This window comes from Drosophila ananassae (assembly GCF_017639315.1).
Source record: "Drosophila ananassae strain 14024-0371.13 chromosome 4 unlocalized genomic scaffold, ASM1763931v2 tig00000241, whole genome shotgun sequence".
Classification (NCBI taxonomy): Eukaryota; Metazoa; Arthropoda; class Insecta; order Diptera; family Drosophilidae; genus Drosophila; species Drosophila ananassae.
Genome location: NW_025319047.1, coordinates 1,203,920 through 1,215,581, shown reverse-complemented (window position 1 = coordinate 1,215,581; position 11,662 = coordinate 1,203,920).

The window sequence follows — 11,662 nt, the reverse complement described above, 5'->3', positions numbered from 1 at the left end:
AGGAAGCATAAGTTAGGAAAAGTAGTAGGCCGTTGATAAGGATTTGCCTATTTTCTCGATCAACTAGCTTTTGTATAAGTACTGATGGGTCAATATAAATGAGTAGTTCTGGGAAGCTTACTTTATCGGCTAATCTATATTAGCGTCATAGAGGATTTATATATTTCAAGCATGTTAATTATTTTTTCTGGATCATTTAGGAAACTATAGTAGACTTTACAACTCATTAATTATCACTTAACTTACCTCCTAGTAAGTTCTTGAGTTATGTATGGATAACACGTTGATAATATTAGCAGCAGGAAAAAGCAGTAGAATGAATTCACAGTACTCAAAAACACTACACCTAGTAGGAAATTTTACTCTTTTAGAGCATATAATTCACAATGCAAAACCGCTGAGTTTAAAAAGTCTATCAATTGTCATTAGCAAGCCTTTTCTAAAGGAGTTAGAAAGATTTAGTACCTTAAAAGATATAATTGATAAATATAATATAAAATTGATAATTCAAGAAAATATTACAGGTACTGGCACTGCAGTTAAAATTGCCCTAGAAAGCCTGGAGCGGTTATCTGACCAAGACATAGTTTTAATACAGTACGGAGACACCCCGTTTATATCTAGTGATACAGTTATGAGAATGACTGATTGTTTAAAGTGTAATAATAAAAATTTAGTTCTTCTTGGATTTAATAGTCAAGATAAGCAATATGGAAGATTAGTAATTGATGATAATGACAATGTTCAAAAAGTCTTGAAAAGTGAAGATGAAATTCTTCTTGCAAACTCTGGAATAATGGTTTCATACGCTAAAGATCTTTATACCCTAATAAAAGAAGTAAAATTTAATGATTCGACCAACGAATGTTGTCTTAATGATATAATACCCATTGCAGCAAGCAATAACTTACGTGCAGGTTATGTAGTCGCTGACGAAAAGGAAGCAATGGGGGTAAATAACAAAGAGGATTTGGTCAAAGCAGAACGTTATTTTCAGGCAAATAGAAGAAGACAACCAACCCTTCTTTCATAACTATATTTTTTTATTCATTGATCCTTAATTTAAGTTGACATTTGTTTTATACTAGTTTTATAATGCTTTTTAAGTCTTACTTGTAAGATGATAGGTGTGAAAGATTTTCCTGGTTGTAGTGAGAGGGACACATGGGAATATTAATAACAGGTGCTGCAGGTTTGATAGGATCGGCTTTAGTAGAAAAGTTAGAAAAGCAGGGTTATGAAGTAATAAGCTGCGATATTAGGTTTCGCGACAACCCACTCAGTTTTTTTTCAGAAGATATAATGCCGCTACTCGCTAAGTGTACGGGGGTTATTCATCTGGCTGCAATTTCTAGAGTTATACATGGTGAGCTTTATCCTGAATTGTGCCAAAAAGTTAATGTCGATGGTACAATCCAATTCTTAGAATTCTGCAAGTCGCTTCCGAATAAACCATGGTTTATATATGCAAGCAGTAGAGAAGTATATGGAGAACAAAAGGAACTACCAGTTGCAGAGTCTGCTAGTATCAACCCAATAAATAATTACGCCAAAGGTAAAGCATTTATTGAAGAACAAGTAATAAATTTAAAAGGTTCTAACTTTAATGTAGCAATATTACGCTTCTCAAATGTATATGGTGGTTTACTAGATCATAGTAGTAGAGTAATTCCTGCACTCTGTATCAATGCATTGAAAGGCGATCCAATTAGGATAGAAGGTAAAGAATGTGTTTTTGATTTTACCTATTTGGATGATGTTATAGAGGGTATATACTTAACTGTTAAATATTTACAAAACGAGAAATCTTCTCTTCCTGCTATTCATCTTACTACTAATAGCCCATGTACTTTAGAAAACTTAGCAAAAACAATATTAAAAGTCACGGAAAGTGATTCTAGAATTGATTTTTATCCTCCAAGAAATTTTGACGTAACTAAGTTCCATGGTGATTTTACTAGAGCTAAAGAGCTACTTGGTTGGTCTCCAAAGCATTCATTAAAAGTAGGATTAGGTAAATTTATAAAAAGTCTACAAAACAATACACAAGAATATCCTAACAATATAGATATGGTAATATATGAAAATATTAAAAGTTATTCATGGTTACCCTCCTTATTATAGCGCTGGTTCGGAGGTTTACAGCCAAACTCTTGCCCATGAACTAGCCAATAATAATGAGGTACAAATATTTACTAGGCATGAAAACAGCTTCTTACCTGATTTCCATTATACTATAGCTCTGGACTGTAGTGATTCCCGGATCTTACTGAATTTAATTAATATACCTACAACTAAATATCGTTACAAATTTATCAATGAAGAAGTAAATATAAAATTTAAAAGAATAATAGATAACTTTCAACCAGATCTTATACATTTTGGTCATCTTAATCATCTATCAATTACTTTACCAGAAGTTGCTTTTAAAGAAAATATACCTACAATTTTTACGCTACATGATTTTTGGTTAATGTGTCCAAGAGGAAGATTTATTCAACGTAATTCTGAAGATTTGTTACGGCTTTGTGATGGACAGAAGGATCAAAAATGTGCAACCCAATGTTACAAGGGGCATTTTACAGGAGATGAAGAATTCTTGAATTCAGACTTAAATTATTGGGAACAATGGGTTGCAACTAGAATGAAGCAAACAAAGAAAGTAGTGGACTATATAGATTACTTCATTGCTCCGTCAAAATTCTTAATGGATAAATTTACTCAAGACTTTAATGTTCCGATAAACAAAATTTCTTATCTTGATTATGGTTTTGATCTAAATCGTCTTAAGAATAGAAATAGGGTGCAAGAAAAAGGGTTTATTTTCGGTTATATAGGTACTCATACTCCCGAGAAAGGTGTTGACCTATTATTGAAGGCTTTTTCTCGCTTATCATCTAAAGCAAAACTTAGAATTTGGGGAGCGGCAAGGGAAGAAACTAAAACTTTAAAAGCGATTGCCGATCAGTTTCCACATGCTGTTAAAGAAAGGATAGAATGGATGGGAAGTTATAACAATAAAAATATAGTTACTGATGTATTTAATAAAGTTGATGCGATAGTTGTTCCTTCAATTTGGGGTGAAAATTCACCATTAGTAATACATGAAGCACAGCAACTGAGTGTACCAGTAATAACGGCTGATTATGGTGGCATGGCAGAATATGTAAGAGATGGAATAAACGGACTATTATTTAAGCATAGAGATACAAATAGTTTGTCAGAAAAAATGCAAGTCCTATCTACAGACCAGGAATTATACAGTGAACTGACCCAAAGAGGCTATCTTTATACTAAAAATGGTAATGTACCTTCTATAAGTGAGCATACTGAGAAACTTAACAAAATTTACCGTAATGTTATTGAAAATAAAGGCAAATCAGTGGCTACAAAACCTGGTCCTTGGAGAATTACTTTTGATACTAATCCAGATTACTGCAACTTTGCTTGTGTAATGTGTGAATGCTTTTCACCATATAGTAAAGTTAAAGAGGAGAAGAAAGCTAAAGGGATAAAACCCAAGATAATGTCAATAGAAACTATCAGGAAGGTAATTAAGGAAGCAGATGGAACACCTTTAAGGGAAATCATTCCTTCTACTATGGGTGAGCCTTTAATGTATAAAAGCTTTGATGAAATAATCAATTTGTGCCATGAGTTCGGCCTGAAGCTTAACCTCACGACCAATGGTTCTTTTCCTATTAAAGGAGCTAGAAAATGGGCTGAACTATTGGTACCAATTTTATCTGATGTTAAGATTTCCTGGAATGGGGCAACTAAAGAAACTCATGAAAGAATCATGAAAGGTTCAAAATGGGAAGTAGTGACAGAAAATTTAAAAACTTTCCTTGAAGTTAGAGATAAATACTTTAGCGATACAGGTGAAAGGTGTACCGTTACTTTACAATTAACATTTTTAGAAAGTAATTTACATGAACTTTACGACATAGTTGAGATGGCTATAAAAAATGGCATAGATAGAGTTAAAGGACATCATCTTTGGGCACATTTTAAGGAAATTAAGGATCTATCTATGAGGAGAGATGAATTAGCAATTAGTAGATGGAATACGGAGGTGGGAAGGTTATATGAACTTAGGGATAATATGCTATTGCCAAATGGTAAAAAGATAAAATTAGAAAATTTTACGATCCTTTCTCAAGAGGGTATCAAGGATTTGGCTCCAGGTGGTCAGTGCCCATTTTTAGGTAAAGAAGCATGGATAAACAATGAAGGCAAGTTTAGTCCCTGCTGTGCTCCAGATGAACTACGCAAAACATTAGGAGATTTTGGCAATGTTAATGAAGTTAAACTGGAGGAAATATGGCAAAGTAGCGAGTACCTAAACTTACAAAAGAATTATTTAAACTATGAATTATGCAAAACATGCAACATGAGAAAACCATTAGTCAATTAATGAAAGATAGTGAGTACCTTAAATCTATTAGGGTTTCCCCCTGTGAAAGGTTTCACCAATTGTCAGAAAATCCTTTGTACAAAAATAGATTTATTAGAGTTGATAAATTTCACGAGCCTGGCCTTGCACCAGTTTATGATGAGACAGGCGCTTATCACATCGATGCAATGGGAGAAGCAATTTATCGCGACAGATTTTTAAAAACTTTTGGATTTTACTGCAATAGAGCAGCCGTAGAAGATGACACAGGGTATTACCATATTGATCCATCTGGATGTAGAGTATACAAACATTCGTATCAATGGATTGGAAATTACCAAGAAGATATTTGTGTGATTAGAAAGCATGATAAGTTTTTTCATATTGATTTGAACGGCAATAGAGTTTATGAGCAAGAATACAATTATGTTGGGGATTTTAAGGATGGTATCGCTGTAGTCCATAAAGATGGTAAAGCTACACATATTAATAATCATGGAAAGTTAGTACATAATAAATGGTATAAAAAGCTTAATGTTTTTCATAAAGGATTTGCTATTGCAGAAGATAAGCATGGCTGGTTTCATATAGATATTAATGGCAATCCTGTTTACCGGCAAAGATTTAAAATGGTAGAAGCATTCTATAATGGCATGGCAAAAGTTGAAACTTTTGAAGGTGTATTAGGACAGATCGATATTACCGGAAACGTAAAGTTTAGTATTTTTGATTTAGATAAAGAATCTCAAGTGCATAAGATTTCTGCAGAACTTTCAGCCTTTTGGAAAACTTACCTCGCAAATGTTGCTATTGAACTTGATTTGTTAAATATCTTACCTGCAACTATGCCAGTTTTATCTCAAAAGTTAAATATTATCGTTCCAAATCTAGAAAGGCTGTTAAGGGCGTTGTGGGAAATAGGGTTTATTGATTACGATAAGAACAAGGACTTATGGCAACTATCATCAAAAGGTAAGTGTTTTAAGGAAATACCATTTTTGCCTAAAGCAGCAGCAATGTGGGCAAGGGTTGCCGCTGAAAAGAATTGGTTAAAAATTGCCGATATATTAAGGCAGGAGTCAATATCTTCATTTGAATCTTTTAAGGAGAAAGAAACATCAGAAGACAGGAAAATAGCGTTTTACCAAGCATTGCTAGGATATTCCAGGTTTGACACTAAAGAGTTTAATTCTAGGGTTAATATAGATGGTGCTAAAAATATATTGCTATTTGGCGTACACTCTTTATTTCTTGCTTATTCTGATATACACAATAAAGGTTCTATAGGCTTATATTATTACAACGAACATAAAGTGCCTAGGCAGGCAGTAGAAGATTTAAAAATTAAACTCATAACTCAAGAAGAATTATCAGCTACAAATTATGAATTAGGTGTCTTTTGCCGCTTTCTGCAGCATTATGATGATAATAAGGTATTGTCTTATTTAAAATTGGTAAAAAATAAAGGAATACCACGCGTTTTAGTGATAGAAACTATCCTAGATTACTACTCCCCAGTGGGAGGTTCTGTAGATATTAATGTAATGGTTGAAACAGGGGGTAAACTAAGGACATTGAGCGATTGGAAAAGAATACTAAAACAAGTAAAAGGGCTTAAAATTTTTAGTATTGTACCTTTAACAGATTATTTATCAGTTATTGACATTAGGTGTTAATATATGAAAGCATTGCAAAAAAATGGTTTTTTTATTATCAAAAATCTAGTTCCTTTAGAGTTAATAACTCAGTCTTTAAATGATATAATAAGCAAGATATCAAAGTTATCTCAAGAATTAGGTGTTTCAACTTCTGACTATTTAAACTGCACTGGAAGATGGGGTACATCATCTCAGGTAACTAGAATTGTATCTCAAGTATTAGATAAAATTATTAAAAATTATCTTGAAAAGTCACTTCAATGCCAGATACTGCAGAAAAAATCAAATGTTATATGTAAAACTGCTGATTTAATAGATGCAGTTCCCTTCCATCAGGACATCTCTTATAGCTTTAATGACCCTTATCATTTTTCTGTTTGGCTAGCTTTGAATAATGTCAATAAAACTTCAGGTGCACTACAAGTTATAGAAGATAGTCACAACTGGAAAATACAGCCTCTAGTTGATTTTTGGCATCCATACTTTTTGGATCAATACTCGGATAACCGGGAAAATTATAAAATTAAGTCACTACCTATTTCAGCAGGAGATGCGATAGTTTTTGATTCACGGTTATGGCATGGTAGTGATAAGAATATAGATGCTAAAGATAGGTTTGCTTATGTTACGAGATGGGTTGTAAAAGATAAAAGTCTTCCTTGTGTGCCAAAACCTCAGCCTTCAGTTTTTGGTATATTAAACTGTGGTGCATTAACAGAATTTATACTGAGAGAATACTTATCATTATTTCGTCGCCAGGAAAGTATAAAAACAAAAAATATGGAAGAACTTATTAAGAGCTGGTTAGCCTTTATTACAGACACAACTACAAATATTTCTGAGGTCAACACTGCTGAAGCTAAGCGAGATTTATATAAGCTACTTATTCTGAATCAAGCGTCAGCACTACATGATGCTGGAGACATTTCAGGAAAAATATACAAAAATTTATGGTTTTCACTGCTTGTATTTCTCAATAAAAAAGTCAATGTGGTGGAGCTAGCATTATAAATGAACAAAAGTAGAGTTGGTAGTTTCAAGTATATATTGGTGTTCATTTTGAATATCTTATCCAAGTTTAAGCTTAATGTGCTTGTAATGTTCCTGGTTGCCCTAGTAGTGGCTGTTGATTTATCTTTTAGAAAGTATTTAGTAAAAAATATCTTAGATACAGCTGTAAAATATCAAGAAGGTAATGTAATTGAAAATCTTTTATTACCTGTAAGCGCTTATGTTTGTATGGCATTACTTATTACTACTGCTTTTAGATTCTATGGCTATTTTGTTGACATTCGAATGTTTACCTCAATGCGTCAAAAAATAGCTGATATGTCTTTTTACAGGCTGCTTCAGCAAGACCATTCCTATTATCAAAACAACCTATCCGGAAGTTTAGTATATAAGGTCAGTAACTTAATGGATAGTGTGATAGAGCTAATAAGACTGCTTATAGACTGTTTCTTTAGTTATAGTATAGCATTAATCTTGGCTATTTATACTTTATCACTAGTAAATATAAAGTTTGCAATAGCTACATTCATTTGGGTGAACATTTTTATTTTGATTTCGGTTTTCAGTTTTCGGGTGCTTACCGGATTAGCCGATGATCATTCTAAACAAAGTTCACAAGTAATAGCGGGTATAGCCGACAGTATTTTAAATGTTATATCAGTAAGGTTATTTTCTCGGCAAGCGCATGAGAGGCATAAATTTTTTCAAGTATGCAAGAAAAAAACTATTGCAGAAAGAAAATTACAATGGGCATACTTTTGGCTTTGGTTTATATATGGCTATTCATTTGATATACTCCAAGCAGTAAACTTGTATTTTTTAATTCATGATTATCAATTGAACAAGATTGCAATAGGAGATATTGCTCTTGTACTTGGAATTAATATATCGATTATAGAGTTTCTTAACCATCTAACTAGGAATCTTACCCAATTTTCTACTCATTTCGGCAAAGTTTCAGATGCATTGCCAATTTTGACTACCGTACCAGAAATTCAAGATAAGGAAAATGCTAAAAAATTAAATTTATTAAGTGGAAGAATAACGTTTAATAATGTTTCTTTTTCTTATGAGGGTCAGAAGTCATTATTTCAAGATTTTTCAGTTACCATTAATCCTTGCGAAAAGGTAGGTCTAGTTGGTTATTCTGGAGGTGGTAAATCTACTTTTATAAACTTAATCATAAGGCTATTTGATGTTAAAAAAGGTAATATACAGATTGATAATCAAGTAGTATCGGAAGTTACACAGAGTTCTTTGAGGCAACAAATATCTGTAATACCTCAAGAACCATTGTTGTTTCATGATACTATTTTAGCAAATATTATATATGGTAAACTTCAATCTACTATCGAAGAAATAATAAGAGCTGCAAAGCTGGCTGGTATTCACGATTTCATTATGACTCTACCCGATCAATATGAAACTGTAGTCGGAGAAAAAGGCATAAAGCTATCTGGAGGGGAAAGACAAAGAATAATCATAGCGAGAGCATTTCTAAAAAACGCTCCGATATTATTTTTCGATGAGCCAACTAGTCAGTTAGATTCTATAACAGAGAAAACAATTCAAATGAGTTTATTTAAGTTGATGGAAAATAAAACCACCATTACTATAGCACACCGTATTTCTACACTTTTACATATGGACCGAATTCTAGTATTTAACAAAGGAAAAATTGTCCAAGATGGTAAACACGCTGAATTAGTTTCTAAGCAAGGTCTTTACAAGGAACTTTGGAATGCTCAAATTGGTTGTTTGAATGGCAAAAAATAAGATGGAAAAAATTATTGATCTGAGAAGTGACACTACAACTCTGCAGAGCTCCAACGTTATACATGCAATAAGTAATGCAACTGTTGGAGATTTTGCTTATGGTGAAGACAAAAGCTGTAATGACTTATCAGAATATTGCAAACAATTATTCAAAGTAGAAGAAGCATTATTTGCAACCAGCGGTATGCTTGCAAATAGATTAGCCATTGCCAGTCAAACAAGTCCTGGTGATGAACTAATAACTCATTATAATTATCACGTTAATTTTTTCGATAGCGCAGGCAATGCAAAAGTAAATAATATCGTATTTAATTGTATTAGAAATAATAGCGGAATCTTAGATGTTGCTGAAGTAGAATATGCTATTAATTCTAAGCCAAGGTACAAAATTTTTGCTCAGGTGAGTCTTGTTTCTATAGAAAATAGTATAAACGGGTTTAATGGTAAAATTTATCCTTTTGAAAAACAAGTCGAGTTATATCACTTTTTAAAAGCTCACAATGTAAATCTTCATTTAGACGGTGCAAGAATATTTAATGCTCATGTCGAAACAAATATTGCTTTAGCAGATTATGCTAAATATGTGGATACAATGAGCTTTTCTTTTACCAAAGGACTTGGAGCTCCTTTTGGTTCAATGCTTATGGGTAAAAGAGAGATAATTGAAAGGGCTAAAAAGCTACAGGTTTGGCTAGGTAGTGGTTATCATCAGATAGGGTATTGTGCTAATGCAGCAAAGTATGTACTACAGAACAATATTTCTAGGCTTAAAGAAGACAATAAACTCGCCAAACTGTTTGCAGACAAGATTAAGGAAATTCCACACATAAAACTGGTACTACCTTATCCAGAAACTAATATAGTAAGCTTTAGTATAAAAGCACTAAATGTAACTAATGAGGTTTTCTTGAGTAAGTGCCAAGCTTATGGTTTATTGCTTTTTCCTTGGCTCGAGTCTCATATAAGAGCAGTTACCCATCTTGGCACAAAGGAAACAGACATCATGAAAGCTGCTGAAATTATAAAGGAGGTTGTGTTAAATTTAATATGAGAGTAAAAATAGATTTCTTTAGCGATTCAAACACTGACCCTTCAGCTAAAATGAGGGAAGCGATGGCTAAAGCAAAAGTTGGAAACGAAGCTGCATGTGAAGATCCAACTGTGAACGAATTAGTGGCAACCGCATGTAAAATATTAGGTAAACCTGCAGGAATCTTTTTGATTTCAGGAACGATGTCCAATGTAATTGCTTATAAAGTACACATTCAAAGACCTGGTGATTACTTGCTGCTTGATGAAACTTCACATCCACTCATAGTACAATCTGGCTTGATCGCAGCCCAGGCACATGCTACTCCTTTGCCCATCAAAGGTACAAGAGGAATATTTACTGGAGAACAAATTGTTGAGTTTATTACTCGTCCTAGTTTAAGAAATATTCCGAGAGTTGGGCTTGTTTCTATCGAACAAACGACAAATTTTGGTGGTGGAGCTGTGTGGCCTTTAGAATATATTCAAGAGATCTCAAGTCTCTGCAAAGAGAATGACGTATTCACTCATTTAGATGGAGCAAGACTGTTCAACGCTTGTGCTCATACTAAAATATCTCCAAAGGAGTATGCAAGTTATTTTGATTCGGTATTCATTGATTTTAGTAAAGGATTAGGTGCTCCAATGGGTGCAATATTGCTTGGAAGTGAAGATTTTATTGAAAAAGCTTGGTACTATAAGTTTCAAATTGGCGGAGGTATGCACCAAGCTGGCATTATTTCAGCTGCATGTTTATATGCTCTACGTAATAATGTAAATTCTTTAGAAGAAGATCATAAAAAAATGCAGCACCTTATAGAAGGCCTAGACTCCATAGATCAAGTTATAATTGATATCGACCTGTATAAAACTAATATAGCGTATTTTTCATTACGTACTAATTGTATATCTACTCAAGAATTAATAAACGTACTAATGACAAATTATGGAATTAGAATGGCTAACATCAAAGGTAAAATCAGAGCTATAACACATAGAGATATAAGCTATGAAGATATTAATACTACTGTATCTGCTATAAGAAAGATACTAAGTAATTTTCTGCACTAATTGTTTGCAAACTTCTTGTCAAACAATATTATACCAATATAGTATTATGCTAGCATCTGCATAGAGCTATTTGGGAATAGGTGTGAACTTTGTCTTCTTTCAATATTTACTATTCTTCTGTGGATATATGCTGCTTTATTTATCAAGACAAAGTATACCAATTGCTCTACCACTGTTAATAGATACTGACCATGTAAAATTAAGCTATTTTTTTGCCTGCTTTTCTTTTTTTTATGGAGTATCAAAATTTGTTAATGGAATAATCATGGACTCCAAAAATAATCCATTATTTATGTTTGGGCTATGCAATATTGCAACTGGATTATTAACCATTGGTATAACTTTATCATATAATAATCTAACTTTATTACTGTTAACATTAATATTATTAGCTTGGACACAAGGGTTAGGTTGGCCAGCTATTACCAAGTTTATGGTTACAAACTCTAGCATCTCTTCAATTGCATCATCATGGGGAGTTATGAGCGCATCTCAGCAACTTGGTTCTTGTATTACTTTAATTGTATTACCAAGTATAATTAAAATATATAATGCAAAAAGTGCATTTTTGTACTCTGGTTTCTTATGCTTACTTTTTGGAATTTATATAATATTAAAGGCATATTACAAAGAAAGTGCCAACTTTACTACCTATTATAAGGTGCAGAAATCTCAAATAGGTATCAAGGTAACAAGTTCCATATGGTTTCTATGTTGTGCT